The following is a 20,772-nucleotide window of genomic DNA, read 5'->3' on the forward strand; positions in this document are numbered from 1 at the left end:
CGCCACAGGACTTGCTTTTCAAGGCCCAGGATGGTGTTCCGGGCTGTGGCATGGGGCACAGGGTATGTTTATAGCCAGCTGGTGGTTGCTTCCACCATGGTGAGCACATAGCGCTTGCCGTGGCGGGTTTGTGGGAGTGTGATATAATCAATCTGCCAGGCCTCCCCATATTTGTATTTCAACCATCGTCCTCCATACCAAAGAGGCTTTACTCACTTGGCTTGCTTGATTGCAGCACACGTTTCACATTCATGGATAACCTGTGCAATAGCGTCCATGGTCAAGTCCACCCCTCGATCACGAGCCCATCTATATGTTGCATCTCTTCCTTGATGGCCTGAGGCATCATGGGCCCACCAAGCTATAAATAATTCACCCTTATGTTGCCAGTCCAGATCCACCTGAGCCACTTCAATCTTAGCAGCCTGGTCCACCTGCTGGTTTTTCTGATGTTGTTCAGTGGCCCGACTCTTGGGTACGTGAGCATCTACGTGACGTACTTTTACAACCAGGTTCTCTACCCGGGCAGCAATATCTTGCCACAATGCAGCAGCCCAGATGGGTTTACCTCTGTGCTGCCAGTTGTTCTTCTTCCACTGCTGCAACCACCCCCACAGGGCATTTGCCACCATCCATGAGTCAGTATACAGATAAAGTACTGGCCATTTTTCTCGTTCCGCAATGTCCAAGGCCAGCTGGATGGCTTTCACCTCTGCAAACTGACTCGATTCACCTTCTCCTTCAGCAGTTTCTGCAACTTGGCATATAGGACTCCATACAGCAGCTTTCCACCTCCGATGCTTTCCCACAAGGCAACAGGACCCATCAGTGAACAGGGCATATTGCTTCTCGTTTTCTGGTAGTTTATTATACAGTGGGGCCTCTTCAGCATGCGTCACCTCCTCCTCTGGGGATATTCCAAAATCTTTGCCTTCTGGCCAGTTCGTGATCACCTCCAAGATTCCTGGGCGACTGGGGTTTCCTATTCGGGCCCGTTGTGTGATCAGCGCGACCCACTTACTCCACGTAGCATCGGTTGCATGATGTGTAGAGGGGACCCTCCCTTTGAACATCCAGCCCAGCACCGTCAGTCGGGGTGCCAGGAGGAGCTGTGCTTCAGTACCAACCACTTCCAAAGCAGCTCGAACCCCTTCATATGCTGCCAATATCTCCTTCTCAGTTGGAGTGTAGCGGGCCTCGGATCCTCTGTATCCCTGACTCCAGAACCCTAAGGGTCGACCTCGAGTCTCCCCCAGTGCTTTCTGCTGGAGTCTCCAGGTAGGGCCATTCTCCCCGGCTACGGTGTAGAGCACATTCTTCACATCTTGTCCTGCCCAGACTGGCCCAAGGGCTACTGCCTGAACTATCTCCTGTTTAATTTGTTCAAAGGCTTGTTGTTGCTCAGGGCCCCATTTGAAGTCGTTCTTCTTCCTGGTCACGTGATAGAGGGGGCTTACGATCTGACTGTAATCCGGAATATGCATTCTCCAAAAGCCCACCACGACTAAGAAAGCTTGTGTTTCCCTTTTGCTAGTTGGTGGGGACATGGCTGTTATTTTGTTGATCACATCCGTTGGGATCTGACGACGTCCATCTTGCCATTTTATTCCTAAAAACTGGATCTCCTGTGCAGGTCCCTTGACCTTACTTTGTTTTACGGCAAAACCGGCCTTCAGAAGGATTTGAATTATTCTCTCCCCTTTCTCAAAAACAACTTCTGCTGTGTTGCCCCACACGATGATGTCATCAATGTATTGCAGGTGTTCTGGAGCCTCACCCTGTTCCAGTGCGGTGTGGATCAGTCCATGGCAAATGGTAGGGCTGTGTTTCCACCCCTGGGGCAGTCGGTTCCAGGTGTACTGGACGCCCCTCCAAGTGAAAGCAAACTGTGGCCTGCACTCTGCCGCCAAAGGGACTGAGAAGAAGGCATTAGCAATGTCAATTGTGGCGTACCACTTGGCTGCCTTTGACTCCAGTTCGTATTGAAGTTCTAGCATGTCCGGCACGGCAGCACTCAGTGGCGACATGACTTCGTTCAGGCCACGACAGTCTACTGTTAGTCTCCACTCTCCATTGGACTTTCGCACTGGCCATATGGGACTGTTAAAGGGTGAGCGAGTCTTGCTGATCACTCCTTGGCTCTCCAGTCGACGAATCAGCTCATGGATGGGGGTCAGGGAGTCTCGGTTGGTGCAATATTGCCGCCGGTGCACTCTTGTGGTAGCGATTGGTACCTGCTGTTCTTCAGCCCTCAGCAACCCCACAACAGAAGGGTCCTCCGAGAGACCGGGCAAGGTGGACAGCTGTTTAATTTCCTCCGTCTCCAGGGCAGCTATACCAAAAGCCCACCGGTACCCTTTTGGGTCCTTGAAATACCCTCTCCTGAGGTAGTCTATGCCAAGGATGCACGGAGCCTCTGGGCCAGTCACAATGGGGTGCTTCTGCCACTCGTTCCTGGTTAGGCTCACTTTGGCCTCCAATACAGTTAACTCTTGGGATCCCCCTGTCACTCCAGAAATACAAATGGGTTCGGCCCCTTTATAGCTTGATGGTATCAGGGTACACTGTGCACCAGTGTCTACGAGAGCCTTATACTCCTGTGGCTCTGATGTGCCAGGCCATCGAATCCACACAGTCCAGTAAACCCGGTTGACCCTTTCCTCCACCTGGCCGGAGGCAGGGCCCCTCTAGTTCTGGTCATAGTATCCGCTTCTCACTTCTTGCAAACGTGAGTCCAGAATTCCTTCATTACAGTCCAAAATAAGATCAGCCCTTCTACTCTGTCTGGGGAACTGTTCACTGGAACCTGGACTGTCGTGAGACAGGGTTTTCCTGACAACTGGAGCAGCATTTTTCCTGAGAGAACCCCCTTGTGTCATTGTTTTTCCTTGCAACTCACGTACACGTGCCTCTAGGGTCAAGGTAGGTTTTCCATCCCACTGCCTCATGTCCTCTCCATGGTCACGCAGGTAAAACCACAGGGTGCCCCGTGGTGTGTACTTTCGATATCCTTTCTCTTGAGGAGAAAAACGCTGACTCCTAATGGCTGAGATACTGGTCCGTACAGGTGGAGAATAGGACCTATCGTCTTTGAGTTGCTGGACCTCCCGGGACAGTTTCTCCACAGCCGAGACAAGGGAGGAGGAGATAGTTTCTTCGAAATCCCGAAGTCTGCTAACTAAGACATCCACTGTTGGTGCTTCTTCCTCTGCCCAGGACAGTACTGCCAATGAACTGGCATACGATGCTGGTGCACTCCGTACCAACTTCCGCCACATGGGTCGCGTGCACTGGACGTCATCTGCATCTTTGGGCGTTTGGTTGTTGTCCAGGTCACTATAAACTACCTCCAGCACGCATAGTTCTCTCAGGTACTGGATACCTCTCTCCATAGTGGTCCAGTTGCTTGGGCGATAATAACATCTTCCTTGAAGGGATACCTTTCCTTCACGCCTGACAGCAGTCGCCTCCAGAGGCTGAGGACCTGTGTCCCTTTTCCAATTGCTTTGTCAATGCCTCCTTCCCTAGCAAGGGATCCCAGCTGTTTGGCTTCCTTCCCCTCTAATTCCAGGCTACTGGCCCCATTATCCCAGCATCAGAGCAGCCAGGTAACAATATGCTCCCCTGGATGACGGCTGAAATCTTTCCGCATATCTCGCAGCTCACTCAGGGATAGGGATCGGGTGGTTTCTGTCTTGTTTATGAGTTCTTCCTCTTCCTCCTCCTCTCCTCGTGATGGCTCTGCTCTTTCATCATCCCTTTGTAAACGACCTGATCTCCGCTTCCAAGATTTCCTCTTCTGTACAGCAGCAACGGATACCAGCAAGGGTTGGTACTCTGGTTCAGCTGTAGTGCCTGTTGCTGGGGTTTGGGTAGCTGCAGTGCTTGTCATGGGGGTTGGAGTAACTGTAGTGACTGTTGCTGGAGTTTGAGTGGCTGCAGTGCCTGTCGCAGGGGTTGGAGAAGCTACGGTGACTGTTGCCGAGGTTTGAGTAGCCACAGGGGTTGTCGTGGGGGTTGAAGTTGCCGCAGTACCTTTCGTGGGGTTTTGAGTAGCTACCGTGTCTGTTGCCGGGGTTGATCTCCCGCTGCCCACTGCCTCTGAGACTCGCCGCTCCGCCCGCCCCGACGAGGCAGCGCCGTTTGCCCTCCCTCTTTTGTTGTTCCTGAGGGTTGATCTCTGGACAGTATTCCTGAAGAGTTGTTTAACCCTAAACAAGGCCTGAACAACATTCAGGAGACATAGCAATATGAACATGCTTGTTTGAACATCCCAAGGATAGTCAAAATTCTCAGGGAATATTGTGGACATCTTCGTGAAGAGGATAGAAGAAAAAGGAGTTTCTGACAATATGGAAGGGAAGATGAATAAGTGGGAGAAAGTGTCCCATCCTGTCTCCCCCTTAAATTCATTCTCTGAGGAGAAAAAAGTGCAATTACTAATAATTTCTAAGAGGTGGTTCCCCATGTACAGAAATGACGGCAGTACCGAGTACAGATACCAGATTAGACTTATGACCAATGATTTTATCACCTCATAAAAGAGCAGCAAAATGATAATCTTGGCCCAGTTACGACTGATGATAAACAGTACAAAAGGGAACACATACTGCAAGCAAGGTATTACATGACCCAACATTGAGAGCCAGCCCCAAAACTTTGAGAGCCAATACATCAACATTGTGACCAATCAATATAACGAATGCTTATAACAATTTTGCCTTAACACACTTTGGTCAGATCTATCGTTATCTCAACCCTTCGAGCCCCACGTTGGATGCCAAAAAGGACTGTCGTGGTTTAACCTGGCAGGCAGCCAAATACCACGCAGCCGCTCACTCACTCCCCCCGCCCCCCCAGTGGGACGGGGAGAGAATCGGAAGGGTAAGAGTGAGAAAAACTCGTGGGTTGAGATAAAGACAGTTTAATAGAACAGAAAAGGGAAAATAATGATAATAAATAATGATAGAATATACAAAATGAGCGATGCACATGCAATTGCTCACCACCCACGCTGACCGATAACCAAGTAGCGATCGGCACTTCCTGGATCACGCCTACCATTCATATACTGAGCATGACGTCACATGGTATGGAATACCCCATTAGCCAGCTGGACTGGCTGTCCTGATTATGTTCCCTCCCATCTTGTGTACCTAGCTCAGTCAGTAGGCATGGGAGCTGTCCTTGGACTAGGAGGGCACTTAGCAACAACTGAAAACATCAGTGTGTTATCAACATTCTCCTCATACTAAATCCAAAACACAGCACTAGGAAGAAATTTAACCCTATCCCAGCCGAAACCGGGACAAGCTGCGTGATGACGTAGTTGATTTTTTAGTAGATACTTGTCCTGGTTCCGGCTGGAACAGAGTTGACTTTCTTCCCAGTAGCTTGGGGGTGTGCTGTGTTTTGGGTTTGGTGTGAAAGGAGCTTTGGTGGCCCATTGATGCTTTGGCTGTTGCTGGGTGATACTTGCACCGGGAGGGGGGAGCACAGCCAGGGTGCTGGACCTAGCTGGCCAATGGGGTATTCTATATCATGTGACATCATGCTCAGTATAAAAACCAGGTGGGGGGTGGGGCTCGCCCCCCGTTCGTGACACACGGTCGGCGGTCGGTGAGCAGTTGCATTGTGCATTCCCTGCTTTGTGTATTCTGTTATTGTTGTTGTTCTCATTGCTATTATTACTGTTCTACTTCGTTTTATTTCAATTATTAAACTGTTTTTATCTCAACCCCGGGAGCTTTCCTATTTGTGCCCTCCCGATTCTCTCCCCCATCCCACCAGGGGGGGGTTGATCGAGCGGCTACTTGGGGTTTATTTTTGCTGGCTGGGGTTAAACCACGACAATACTGGAGCAAAATATTCTGTTATAAACACAGGTAAAGGACCAATGGGTAAATTTAACGTATCTATTGTTGGGGTCACGGGAAAGAAAGAGGTAAGGCCTTTTTTGAAACCTTTAAAATGTAAAATTGGAGGAAAAACATTGATGCATGAATTTTTATATATACCGGAATGCACCGTGCCTCTCTTAGGATGGGATTTATTGAATAAATTGGGAGCACAAATTAACTTTAAAAAAGGAAGAATCCAAGTTCATTTTCCTGAAGCTAACGCCTGGCAAGCCCAAGTTTATTTATTACAGACAAACACAGATGAATCTGAAGAAATTCCAGAAGAAATTAAAGATGCAGTTTACCCTTTTGTTTGGGCAACAGAGAAACCAGGAAGAGCAAAATATGTGGAACCGGTAAAAGTTGAATTGAAAACAGGAGTTCGACCGCTAAGAAAGAAACAATATCCTATTAGTACAGAAGCCAGAAAAGGTTTGGAACCAATAATAAATAATTTTATTAAATATGGGCTTTTAAGAGAATGTCAATCTGATTATAATACTCCTATCCTTCCAGTGAAAAAGCCACATAACCAAGGATATAGGCTGGTTCAAGATCTAAAAGCAATAAACCAGTTAGTGGTGGACATTCATCCAGTAGTCCCTAATCCATATATGCTCCTAACAACTATCAATGAATCAAATGCACATTTCTCTGTTATAGATTTGCAAGATGCTTTCTTTTGTATAGCTCTGGAAGAAAACAGTCAAAAGGTTTTTGCCTTTGAATGGGAAGATCCGTTGACTGTGAGGAGAACTCAGCTCTGCTGGACTGTGCTGCCACAAGGGTTTAAAAATAGCCCAACCATCTTTGGAGCAGCTCTGAATAAGGAACTGGAACAGTGGTCCGGTAAGGAAGATCAAATCACCCTCCTTCAGTATGTTGATGACATCCTATTGGGAGCAGATACTATTGAGATCTGCAAAAAGACGACTGTTAGCCTCCTAAAATTTTTGGGAATGGCTGGGGACAGGGTGTCAGAGAAGAAAGCACAAATTGCAAAACAAACTGTAATTTATTTGGGGTTTGAGATTTCCCAAGGACAACGAAGATTGGGAAATGATATAAAAGAAGCCATTTGCAGGATGGCACCCCCTCAATCCAAAAGAGAGTTGAGAGGATTTCTAGGAATGGCTGGATGGTGTCGCCTTTGGATTCCAAATTATGGTTTGATGGCAAAACCATTGTATGAGGCAACCAAAGGCCCTGAAGAATTGTTAGAATGGAATCCAGAGTGCCGAAAAAGTTTTGATGACATTAAACAGACTTTAATGAAAGCTCCAGCTTTAGGACTCCCAAATCTGACCAAATCCTTTGAGTTATTTGTTCATGAGAAGAGACATAGAATCATAGAATCATTAAGGTTGGAAAAGACCTCTAAGATCATCAAGTCCAACCGTCAACCCAACACACCATGTCCAATAAACCATTTCCCTAAGTGCCTCATCTACACGTCTTTTAAATACTTCCAGGGATGGTGACTCCACCACTTCCCTGGGCAGCCTGTTCCAAGGCCTGACCACTCTTTCAGTAAAGAAATTTCTCCTAATGTCCAGCCTAAACCTCCCTTGGCGCAACTTGAGGCCATTTCCTCTCGTCCTATCGCTAGTTACTTGGCAGAAGAGACCAACACCCACCTCACTACAACCTCCTTCCAGGTAGTTGTAGAGCACGATGAGGTCCCCCCTCAGCCTCCTCTTCTCCAGACTAAACAACCCCAGTTCCCTCAGCCGCTCCTCATAAGACTTGTGCTCCAGGCCCTTCACCAGCTTCGTTGTCCTTCTCTGGACACACTCCAGCACCTCAATGTCCTTCTTGTAGTGAGGGGCCCAAAACGGAACACAGTATTCGAGGTGCGGCCTCACCAGTGCCGAGTACAGGGGCACAATCACCTCCCTGCTCCTGCTGGCCACACCATTTCTGATACAGGCCAGGATGTCGTTGGCCTTCTTGGCCACCTGGGCACACTGCAGGCTCATGTTCAGCCGGCTGTCAACCAGCACCCCCAGGTCCTTTTCCTCCGGGCAGCTTTCCAGCCACTCTTCCCCAAGCCTGTAGCGTTGCCTGGGGTTGTTGTGACCCAAGTGCAGGACCCGGCACTTGGCCTTGTTGAACCTCATACAGTTGGCCTCGGCCCATCGATCCAGCCTGTCCAGGTCCCTCTGCAGAGCCTTCCTACCCTCGAGCAGATCAACACTCCCGCCCAACTTGGTGTCGTCTGCAAACTTACTGAGGGAGCACTCGATACCCTTGTCCAGATCGTTGATAAAGATATTGAACAGGACCGGCCCCAGAACTGAGCCCTGGGGAACACCGCTCGTGACCGGCCGCCAACTGGATTTAACTCCGTTCACCACAACTCTCTGGGCTTGGCCATCCAGCCAGTTTTTTACCCAGCGAAGAGTGTACCTGTCTAGGCCGTGAGCCGCCAGCTTCTCTAGGAGAATGCTGTGGGAGACAGTGTCAAAGGCTTTACTGAAGTCCAGGTAGACCACATCCACAGCCTTTCCCTCATCCACTAGGCGGGTCACCTGGTCATAGAAGGAGATCCGGTTGGTCAAGCAGGACCTGCCTTCCATGAACCCGTGCTGGCTGGGCCTGATCCCCTGGTTGTCCCGGACATGGCTCGTGAGCGCCCTCAAAACAAACCGCTCCATGATCTTCCCCGGCACCGAGGTCAGGTTGACCGGCCTGTAGTTCCCTGGATCCTCCTTCCGGCCCTTCTTGTAGATGGGCGTCACATTGGCAAGCCTCCAGTCGTCCAGGACCTCCCCTGTTAACCAGGATTGCTGGTAAATGATGGAGAGTGGCTTGGCAAGCTCCTCCGCCAGCTCCCTCAGTACCCTCGGGTGGATCCCATACGGCCCCATAGACTTGTGAGCGTCCGGGTGGCGTAGCAGGTCGTTAACTGCTTCCTCTTGGATTATGGGGGGTTTATCCTGCTCGTCGTCCCTGTCTTCCAGCTCAGGGGGCTGAGTACCCTGAGGATAACTGCTCTGACTATTTAAGACTGAGGCAAAGAAGGCGTTGAGTACCTCAGCCTTATCCTCGTCCTTGGTGGCAGCGTTCCCCCCCGCATCCAATAAAGGATGGAGATTCTCCTTGGCTCTCCTTTTGTCATTAATATACTTGTAAAAGCATTTTTTGTTGTCTCTCACGACAGTGGCCAGGTTGAGTTCTAGCTGGGCTTTTGCCTTTCTAATTTCCTCTCTGCACGACCTAACGAGATCCCTGTACTCTTCTTGAGTTGCCTGCCCCTTCTTCCAAAGGTGATAAACTCTCCTTTTTTTCCTGAGTCCCAGCCAGAGCTCCCCATTCAGCCAGGCCGGTCGTCTTCCCTGCCCGTTCTTCTTGTGGCACATGGGGACAGCCTGCTCCTGCGCCTTTAAGACTTCCTTCTTGAAGAACATCCAGCCTTCCTGGACCCCTTTGCCCTTCAGGACTGCCTCCCAAGGGACCCTCTCGACCAGTGTCCTGAGCAGGCCAAAGTCCGCCCTCTGGAAGTCCATGGTAGCGGTTTTGCTGGCCCCCCTCCTTACTTCACCAAGAATCGAGAATTCTACCATTTTATGGTTCCTAAGCCCAAGATGGCCTCCGACCACCACATCTCCCACCAGTCCTTCTCTGTTTGTGAACAGCAGGTCAAGTGAGGCACCTCCCCTAGTGGGCTCGCTTACCAGCTGCGTCAGGAAGTTATCTATCTTCCACACACTCCAGGAACCTCCTCGACTGTTTCCTCTCTGCCGTGTGGTATTTCCAGCAGACATCCGGAAAGTTCAAGTCCCCCACGAGAACAAGGGCTAGCGACTGTGAGACATCTGCCAGCCTTTGGTAGAATATTTCGTCTGCCTCCTCGTCCTGGCTAGGTGGTCTATAACAGACTCCCAGCAGGATATCTGACATGTAGCTATGGGGGTTTTGACTCAACTTTTGGGAGACTAGAAAAGACCAGTGGCTTACTTTTCTAAACAATTAGATAAAGTAAGCTCAGGATGGCCTAGTTGCTTGCGGGCAGTTGCGGCAACGGTTCTCATCATTCAAGAAGCTAGAAAATTGACATTGGGACAGAAAATAATGGTTTACATCCCACATGCGGTACTTGCAGTACTGGAACAAAAAGGACATCATTGGCTTACCCCTAGTCGTTTGTTACTATATCAGGCTTTGTTAGTGGAACAAGACGACATCATTTTGAAAGTGAGTACAATTTTAAATCCTGCCTCTTTAATGCCAAGTGAAGAAGAGAGTGATCTTAACCATGATTGTTTACAAGTTATTGAACAGGTATATGCCAGCAGGCCAGATCTGAAAGATGTCCCTCTCCAAACTCCGGATGAAGAATTATTTACTGATGGAAGCAGCTTTGTTGTAAAAGGAGAAAGGAGGGCTGGCTATGCCGTGGTAACTTTAACTGAAGATCGAGAAGTAAAAGCATTACCTCCAAATACATCCGCCCAGAAGGCAGAAATTATAGCCCTGACAAAAGCCTTAAATTTGGCTAAAGGTAAAAGAGTCAACATCTATACAGATTCTAAATATGCTTTTGGAGTTGTGCATGCTCATGGAGCAATATGGAAGGAGTGAGGACTTTTGTCTGCCAGTGGTATTCCTATAAAATATCGAACAGAGATTTTAAATTTGTTGGAAGCAGTACAGAAACCTAAAGAAGTTGCAGTGATTCATTCTAAGGCTCATCAAAAAGGGGACTCAAAAGTAATACAAGGAAATCAGAAAGCAGATGAGGCTGCTAAACGTGTAGCATTAAATACTATGATTTATGTTTTAATTCCATCAAAAGAAATTCAGGTGGAATCCCCAAATTATAATGAGAAAGAAAATAAATTAGTTATGTTATTACATTGTAAGAAGAATGATCAAGGATGGTGGATAACTTCACATGGACAATGTATAGTAACCCCTGAAATTATGAAGAAATTAATGGTCAAAACCCATGCTGAAACACATATGGAAGTAGAGGCAATGGTGGAATCAGTAAAACGATATGCGACAGGAACTAAAATGTTATTGATTGCTAAAAGTGTGAGTAATAAATGTGAGATTTGTCTTAGGAACAATCCGAAAATACAAATTCGACCCCCTCCTGGAGAGGTAAAGAGAGGCATAACTCCCGGTGAATATTGGCAAATAGATTTTTCAGAGTTACCGCGATGTAACCAATACCGATATCTATTGGTATTGGTAGATACCTTCTCTGGATGGCCGGAAGCTTTCCCGTGTCGAACCAACAAGGCAAAAGAAGTTGTAAAACATTTGTTGAAAGAAATTATTTTAAGATTTGGAGTCCTTTTAAAGATGTCCTTTGATAGAAGCCCACATTTTGTAGCGGAGGTTATTAAGAATCTGAGTAACCAACTATTAGAAGAGATAAATTTCTAAAATATGTCAGGAAGCTCAATTAAAATGGATTGAAGCTTTACCACTTGCCTTGTTAAGAATTAGGGTAACCCCAAAAGCTAGAGAAAAAGTAAGTCCATTTGGAATTTTGTGTAGTAAACCTTATAATATCAATTTAACAGGAAGGTTTGAACAAATGCACATAATAGGAGAAAAAGTGTTAACTGAATACACTTTTACCCCTTGAATTTCTGGTACATTCATTCAGTCCAGGAGACCAAATCTACCTGCGAACGTGGAAGGGCAACCCCTTTGGAGAAAAGTGAAGAGGACTCTTCCAAATGTTATTAACAACAAACACTGCTGTAAAATTAGGAGGAGTATACTTTTGGATTCATTACACCAGAATAAAAAAAAATACCTGTGGACATCTATACCTAAGGAACCACTGAAATTAACTTTAAGGTGTACTTGATGAGTCACCAGAGATGTTGCTGAATTATTTGTGATATTTAAAATATTTATTGTTAGAAGGGAAACCAAATTAATTAGGAAATTGTGGGTTTAGGAGTAGAAAATGTAGAGCCTGTTGATATTATTGTGACAATCAGTAAAGCTGAATCCCAATTTCTATTGGCAAAATGGGATAGAAATTTAAATATCTGAGAAATTTTAGCCCGAAAAGTGACCAACATGTTTTCTTTTAGTATTGCAGAACTTAAGTGATAATTGACAGTTAGCGGAGAAGAAAATCCAACAATTAAAAGATTTGGTATTTGGATTTAAAGAACGGGAAGGATTAGATTTTCTTGGTTATTTTTGTGGCTTCCAAATTTAAATTGGCTTAGACAATTATTTTTGTTTGTGGTATTGATCGTTATTTTAGTTATGATTACATGTTGTATGATTCAATTTGTATTTTTTTGTAGAACAAATATTAGAAAATAAGTGTTATGAGACTCATGATGCCTAACATCATAAGTCTCAAAGGGGGGAATTGATAATGTTAATTATAATCAACTATAATCTTCAAAGTGTTATTGTTCTGTGTATAGCCCTTGCCCAGAACTGGGTTAAAAACCAGTTAATAAGAAATCAGAATGATGAAGTTAGTGAGTGGGTGTTTGATTGGAGGAGATCAAGATGTATATGTTTTAATTTAAGAACACTATGGTGATAGATAGTTTAGTTTGTTGCGGATTCTATATTGTTCGCTTCTGTAATTTTAAACAATGAAGATTTGTTGCTTAGAAGTTAGGTAACTAACAGGTGTGTGTTTGTAATTGTGTGGAGTAGTAATTAATTATAAACTGTGTGTTTTAGAGGTATTGTTAGATTTAGTGATAATTAATTTTAGCTATGGAAACTATAAACAAACGTGGTCCAAGCATGGCTCAGGGATAAATTGCGACCCTATAAGGTAAAGAGGAAATAAGTTCATGAAGAGTTCACTACCCTGCCGACCACCAGAGACCACTCGAGACCCTCAAGAAGACCCTACAGACTTTAGTGCGCATGTGTCTAGGATGACGTAATATTATAATTAGTTCTCGGAAATGTAATGAATAAATAAAAGAAAAATTTAAAATATGTATGAGAAGCATGGATATAAACAGAAAGGTGACTAGACCAGGTGTGCTTGATTTGTGGCAAGTCCACCGAGCACCCAGGCCTGAATAAAACAATATCTCTCCTGAGCGTGTGGAATTGGTTACTTGCACGCCGGGCACGAATCCGCTTTTTGGACAACAGTTTTTGGCGACCCAGATGGGACTGCTGTGAAGCCTTGCCCGGATCGACTTGCCGGCTCTCGGTGGGGAGACACTGCTCTCTGGACTCCAGCGCGCACCGACCTTTTGATCGGGGACTCCATGAGTATTCTCCCCAACCAGAACAGGTGAGCGACTCAACAGTGCAACGCTAAGGTAAATGAGATATTGTTCTGGGGTATAAAATTGTGCATGCATTTGGTAAGGAATTGTGGCCACAGGTAAAAAGGTATATTCATATGCGTTTGACAGTGACGACTGGAGTATATGAAATCGTGGTTAAGAACGTTCTTTTTGGGCAAAAATATGGGAAATCAACAGTCTAAAGTAACACCTTGCTCTCCCCTTGGATGCATCATAAAATATTGGGGAAAACTTGGGGGAGATCCTTTGAGAAAGGAGAAATTAATTGAATATTGTACTAGATGGTGGCCAATGTATAAATTAGAAGATGAGGTAAAATGGCCAGAATTGGGAACTTTGCAATATAATACTATCTTGCAACTTATGTTATTTTGTTGATGCCAGGGTAAATGGGAGGAGGTCTCTTATGTGGACTTGTTCTTTACCTTGACAAATGATCATGAAATTCGGAAGAAATGTAAACTTTTAGACTCAGATTCTAATGTGATGATGATGATGATGGAGAACAAGGAACCAAAAACGCATTGTTGTTCTGCTTGTAGTATAGGAAAATGGTGTTTAAAACTAGGAGAAGAGGAAAAAGATATACAGATGTTGGTGGCACCGAGTAGAAATGAAAGTTTTGAAACTGAAGCAAGGGGAAGCAATACATTTAGTCCAATAGCTAGCAGAACTAGGATCCAGCAGGGGTCTGTCTTATTACCACCCCTTCGTCAGGCTGTGGGCCCAAGGGGGAACCAGTGTTTGTGAAAATACCTTTTACTGCTTCTGATTTCATGAATTGGAAAAAATTGGCAGGATCATATAGGGAAAATCCTGAAAAGGTGTATAGATCTTTTAGGACAATTATCAAAAATCATAATCCAGATTGACAAGATATTCAAATTCTTTTAAATAATTTGTGTACTCCTGAAGAGAAGAAGATGGTATTGGAAAAAGCTAATTTGGAAAATGAAAGAATAAATGCAAGGGAAGGTCCTGCTCATTTTATGCCGACCCAAGAACCAAATTGGAATCCTAATAGTAATGATGGAAAATTAATGATAAAACAGTATCAGCAATTGATTTTATATGGGATGAAAAATGGAATATCCCATCCAAAGAATTTAGCAAAACTAACCCAGATAATTCAAGGGAAAACAGAAGATCCGTCTACCTTCTATGAACGCTTATGTGAGGCGGCCAGAAAATGGACGGATTTAGACCCTGAAAGTGATGAGAACAGGGCAATATTTACTACTTTCTTTGTTGGACAAGCAGCCCCTGATATTTGAAAGAAATTGCAGAAAGTAGATGGCATTACAGGGATGACTATATCACAGTTGATTGAGATTGCCTATAAAGTATATAATAATAGAGAAGAAGAAGAAAAGAAAAACCAGGAGAAAGAAAAAGTAAAAGATAAGAAGCAGAAAGCTGCTATTCTGTCAGCTGCTTTTGTGAATGCCCAAGGACCTGCTGGAGGTAGGGCAAAAAGATATTTGAAAGGTAGAGGCAGAGGGTACTTAAGGGGCAAAGGTAGAGGATGTGGAAATATATTTAGACAGTCTGCTCCAGTAGGGATCAATCAATGTGCTGCCTGTAAGAAACAAGGACACTGGAAAAATGAGTGTCCAGAGAATAAGAGAGTTGCTGTGATTCAGCCACAGCAAATTCCACCTGAAGCTGATCTGCTTATGATGGGAGTGGATTCTGAATGATGGGGACCGGGAGTAGAAAATGATATTTTTCCAGCCGAGCCCCTGGTTCCAGTAAAGCTGGGAGAAGTAGTAGTCAATTTTTAGTGGACACTGGAGCAAAATATTCTGTTATAAATACATGTAAAGGACCAATGGGTAAATTTAACGTATGTATTGTTGGGGTCACGGGAAAGAAAGAGGTAAGGCCTTTTTTGAAACCTTTAAAATGTAAAATTGGAGGAAAAACATTGATGCATGAATTTTTATATATACCGGAATGCACCATGCCTCTCTTAGGACGGGATTTATTGAATAAATTGGGAGCACAAATTAACTTTAAAAAAGGAAAAATCCAAGTTCATTTTCCTGAAGCTAATGCCTGGCAAGCCCAAGTTTATTTATTACAGACAAACACAGAAGAATCTGAAGAAATTCCAGAAGAAATTAAAGATGCAGTTTACCCTTTTGTTTGGGCGACAGAGAAACCAGAAAGAGTGAAAAATGTGGAACCGGTAAAAGTTGAATTGAAAACAGGAGTTCGACCGGTAAGAAAGAAACAATATCCTATTAGTACAGAAGCCAGAAAAGGTTTGGAACCAATAATAAATAATTTTCTCAAATATGGACTTTTAAGAGAATGTCAATCTGATTACTCCTATCCTTCCAGTGAAAAAGCTACATAACCAAGGATATAGATTGGTTCAAGATTTAAGAGCAATAAATCAATTAGTGGTGGACATTCATCCAGTAGTCCCTAATCCATATATGCTGCTAACAACTATCAATGAATCAAATGCACATTTCTCAGTCTTAGATTTGCAAGATGCTTTCTTTTGTATAGCTCTGGAAGAAAACAGTCAAAAAATTTTTGCCTTTGAATGGGAAGATCCGTTGACTGTGAGGAGAACTCAGCTCTGCTGGACTGTGCTGCCACAAGGGTTTAAAAATAGCCCAACCATCTTTGGAGCAGCTCTGAATAAGGAACTGGAACAGTGGTCCGGCAAGGAAGATCAAATCACCCTCCTTCAGTATGTTGATGACATCCTATTGGGAGCAGATACTATTGAGATCTGCAAAAAGACGACTGTTAGCCTCCTAAACTTTTTGGGGATGGCTGGGGACAGGGTGTCGGAAAAGAAAGCACAAATTGCAAAACAAACTGTAATTTATTTGGGATTTGAGATTTCCCAAGGACAACAAAGATTGGGAAATGATAGAAAAAAAGGCCATTTGCAAGATGGCACCCCCTCAATCTCTGTTAGTAGAACAAGATGACATCATTTTGAAGTAAGTGCAATTTTAAATCCTGCTTCTTTAATGCCAAGTGAAAAAGAGAGTGATCCTAATCATGATTGTTTACAAGTTATCGAACAGGTATATGCCAGCAGGCCAGACCTGAAAGATGTCCCTCTCCAGACTCCGGATGAAGAATTATTTACTGATGGAAGCAGCTTTGTTGTGAAAGGAGAAAGGAGGGCTGGCTATGCTGTGGTAATTTTAACCAAAGATCGAGAAGTAAAAGCATTACCTCCAAATACATCCACCCAGAAGGCAGAGAGAATAGCTTTGACAAGAGCTTTAGATCTGGCTAAAGGTAAAAGAGTTAATATTTATACAGACTCTAAATATGCTTTTGGAGTTGTTCATGCCCATGGAGCGATATGAAGAGCGAGGACTTTTGTCTGCCAGTGGCTCACCTATAAAGTATGGAGCAGAGATTTTAAATTTATTGGAAGCAGTACAAGAACCTAAAGAAGTTACTGTGATTCATTGTAAAGCGTATTAAAGAGGAAACTTAAAAGTAATACAAGGAAATCAAAAAGCAGATGAAGCTGCCAAGCGTGTGGCGCTAAATACCACAAGCTATGTTTTAATTCCATCAAAAGAAATTCATATAGAATCCCCAAATTATAACATAAAAGAAAATAAGTTGGCTGAACTATTACAATGTAAAAAGAATGATCAAGGATGGTGGATTACGTCACATGGACAATGTATAGTAACTCCCAAAATCATGAAGAAATTGATGGTCAGAACCCATGCTGAAACACATATGGGAGCAGAAGCAATGGTTGAGTCGGTAAAACAATATGCAATAGGAACTAAAATGTTATTGATTGCTAAAAGTGTGAGTAATAAATGTGAGATTTGTCTTAGGAACAATCCGAAAATACAAATTCGACCCCCTCCTGGAGAGGTAAGGAAAGGCATAACTCCTGGTGAGTATTGGCAAATAGATTTTTCAGAGTTACCAAGGTGCAACCAATACCGATATTTATTGGTATTGGTAGATACCTTCTCTGAATGGCCAGAAGCTTTCCCGTGTCGAACCAACAAAGCAAAAGAGGTAAAAAAACACTCATTAAAGGAAATTATTCCAAGATTTGGAGTCCCTTTAGAGATGTCCTCTGATACAGGCCCACATTTTCTAGCGGAGGTTATTAAGAATATGAGTAAGACACTAGAAATCAAGTAGGATTTACATACCCCCTGGAGGCCACAATCTAATAGACAAGTAGAGAGAATGAACCAAACATTAAAGAGACAAATTTTTAAAATATGTCAGGAAGCTCAGCTGAAATGGATTGAAGCTTTACCACTTGCCTTGTTAAGAATTAGGGTGACCCCCGGAGTTATAGAAAAAGTAAGTCCATTTGAAATTCTGTATGGTAAACCTTACAATGTCAATCTAACAGGAAAGTCTGAACAAATGCACATAATAGGAGAAAAAGTGTTAACTGAATATCTCTTGTCTTTGAGTAAAATGTTGAGTTCTTTACACAGATATGTTCTTTTGAGAACACCTTTACCCCTTGAATTTCTGGTACATTCATTCAGTCCAGGAGACCAAATCTACCTGCGAACGTGGAAGGGCAACCCCTTTGGAGAAAAGTGGAAAGGACCCTTCCAAGTGTTAATGACAACAAACACTGCTGTAAAATTAGAAGGAGTAGACTCTTGGATTCATTATACCAGAATAAAGAAAATACCTCCTAGACTGTGGACATCTATACCTAAGGGACCATTGAAATTAACTTTAAGGCGTACTTGATGAGTCACCAGAGATGTTGCTGAATTATTTGTGATATTTAAAATATTTATTGTTAGAAGGGAAACCAAATTAATTAGGAAATTGTGGGTTTAGGAGTAGAAAATGTAGAGCCTGTTGATATTATTGTGACAATCAGTAAAGCTGAATCCCAGTTTCTTTTGCCAAAATGGGATAGAAATCAAAATATCTGAGAATTTTTAGCCTGAGAAGTAACCAACATGTCTTCTTTTTGTATTGCAGAACCTAAGTGATAATTCACAGTTAGTTGAGAAGAAAATTCAACAATTAAAGAACTTAGCATCTGGATTTAAGGAACGAGAAGGATTAGATCGTTCTTGGTTATTGTTGTGGCTTCTTATTTGCAATACTGATCATCATCTTAGTTATAATTACTTGTTGTATGATTCAATGTATGTCTTTTTGTAGACCAAATGCTTATAAGTAAATGATGTGAGACTCATGATGCTCAACATCATAAGTCTCAAAGGGGGGAATTGATGCAGTAGGTACAGTATCTACTATTTCATACTGCTCGCTTCTGTAATTCTAAGCAATGAAGACTTGTTGCTTAGAAGTTAGGTAACTAGCAGGTGTTGTGTTTGCAGGTGTGTAGAATTGTAACTAGTCTAAATCGTGTATCCTGGAAGCATTGTTAGGCTCTAGTGAAGAGTAACCTTGAAAAAGAGAACCATAAACAAACATGGTCCAGACGTGGCTCGGAGACAAACCTCGACCTTATAAGGAAAGAAAGGAACAGGTGCATGAAGAGTTCACTACCCTACTGACCACCAGAGACCACCAGGGACCCTCAAGGAGACCCTAAAGGCTTTAGTGTCCATGTGTCTAGGATGATGTAATATTATAATTAGTTCCTGGAAATTTAATGAATATGTAAGAGAGAATCTTAAAATATGTATGAGAAGCATGGATATAAACAGAAAGGTGACTAGACCAGGTGTGCTTGATTTGTGGCAAGTCCACCGAGCACCCAGGCCTGAATAAAACAATATCTCTCCTGAGCGTGTGGAATTGGTTACTTGCACGCCGGGCACGAATCCGCTTTTCGGACAACATTAGGGGTCCTTAGGGAGAGTAAGGATATAAAGACAACAAGGGGTAATAGGGATGGAACATGGTTATATTCAGAGAAAACATGGTTATATTCAGAGAATAGTAGTAAAAATACTCTTTGTCATTCATTGACCTAAAAACTAAGGAAGAGCCACAGTCAGGAAGGCATCATGACTGTCCCTCCAGCTGCTCTTACACCAGGTCATGGACAGACAGGCAAAGGCCTGTCAACAATACTACTGTGCTTTTCTGCAGCTCCGGAAAGACAATGGCTGTGGGGAATGCACATTCCTGGGAACATTTGACATCAGTGTCCCTCTTTGGGCTTCCAACTCAGACCCAGGCTGCCAAAGATGAGTAGGTACTCCCAGGAGGTGGCTTTGTATGCTACAAGCATTTAAGCTCTTGCTAGCTGGACCAGAGACTACTGCTGTAAAACATGGATTGTGCAGTTTTGAGGACTCTATAGAGAAGTTACCTCAGAGCTGTTGTCTGCATTAATAACACTCATAGCTGATGAATGATGAACATCCCAGGAAGTCAAAAGTGATCTTGGGCTTAAAGTCAACCTCTGAATTTAGTCTCCCAACAGCAGGAGGTATATAGTAGCAGATGCTGTCTAAACCTGAGCTAGCAGCAAAACTTTCATGTCCCTTTGATGATAGGTTAAAGCCATCAAGTATCTCCAAAATGCAGAAAAAGCAATAACTTTAAAATAATGAAGGTTTTTGTCCTGAGCAGTCTGTGGTTTAGCTGTTTGGTGGTGTGGAGCAGGGGTGGGAATGGGTCTGTTGGAAGATGCTTAGCAGCCATATGGCAGCTGCATTACAATATGTCTGGGAGCAAGCTCCACACTAGAGGATGCATATGGAGGTCTGGGGACAAAGATCCACAGCTGTCTTTGTCCCTCAGTTAAAGCTCTATCTGCTGTGAAGGGGACATGTGGAAGAATATAGAGCTGTAGGTCTGCAAACATGTTGGCAAAAAATTTCATGCATGTTCATGATCTAGCTGAGCCTGGGGGATTAGAGACTAGAACATTTGCAGAATCAGGGCTCTACTCTGTACAGTAAATTTGCTGAGGAAGAATGAAAATCAGTGCAACCTTATTCCTGGATTTCATTTGTGCTTGCTTGAGTAATTACCTGGAGGTCTAATGCTTTCTCCTTTGCTAGCAATGGGAAGACTTGCCAGTTCCCTGACGTTTTCTGTTAAGCTGCTAGGTGCCACAGCGATTGAGGACAAGTTACAAGACAGAGTCCCACAGACAACTGAGACTCTTGCCAAAGCCCACATTAAGATATGGGTTCTCACTGGAGACAAGCAAGGTAAAGGGGCTACAGCTTTGGATGTTTCTCTTCTCTCCCACTGGTAGAATGGTTCTGCTAAGACCCATGTTCTCATTCTTTCTCCTTTGAAAAACTGCACAGAGGACAAACTTACAGGGCTTTGCTTCATTGCCAGCTAGACAAAACTCCAGTTATCTGGAATTAGACCAGATAACTGTAGCTAGTGCCTATTCTTAATTCTTGTCCTGAGGCTGGAAGCAGTATGAAGGTAGCATCCTTTGCCTTTGGAGAGGTGGCAATGAGGATCCCATAGTCCCTGTCATATGCTGTGAAAAGGTGTCACTTTAGTATAGTCAACTGTCCAGGTGAAGAAGGCTGGAAAAAATCTTGTCCTGCTTTCCAGGAACTTTAATGCTAAAGTGGATGTTAGGTCTGTTTCAATTTGGTTCTGGCATTAATGATTTATTGGTATTGGTAGATACCTTCTCTGGATGGCCAGAAGCTTTCCCGTGT

General features: G+C 43.9%; 1 pseudogene; it reads left to right on the forward strand.

The window, feature by feature from the left end:
• Nucleotides 1–20,772, forward strand: part of LOC142074961 (phospholipid-transporting ATPase ID-like) — a 131,322-nt pseudogene that overhangs the window by 73,789 nt on the left and 36,761 nt on the right.

Source organism: Calonectris borealis, chromosome W, assembly GCF_964195595.1.
Source record: "Calonectris borealis chromosome W, bCalBor7.hap1.2, whole genome shotgun sequence".
Lineage (NCBI taxonomy): Eukaryota > Metazoa > Chordata > Aves > Procellariiformes > Procellariidae > Calonectris > Calonectris borealis.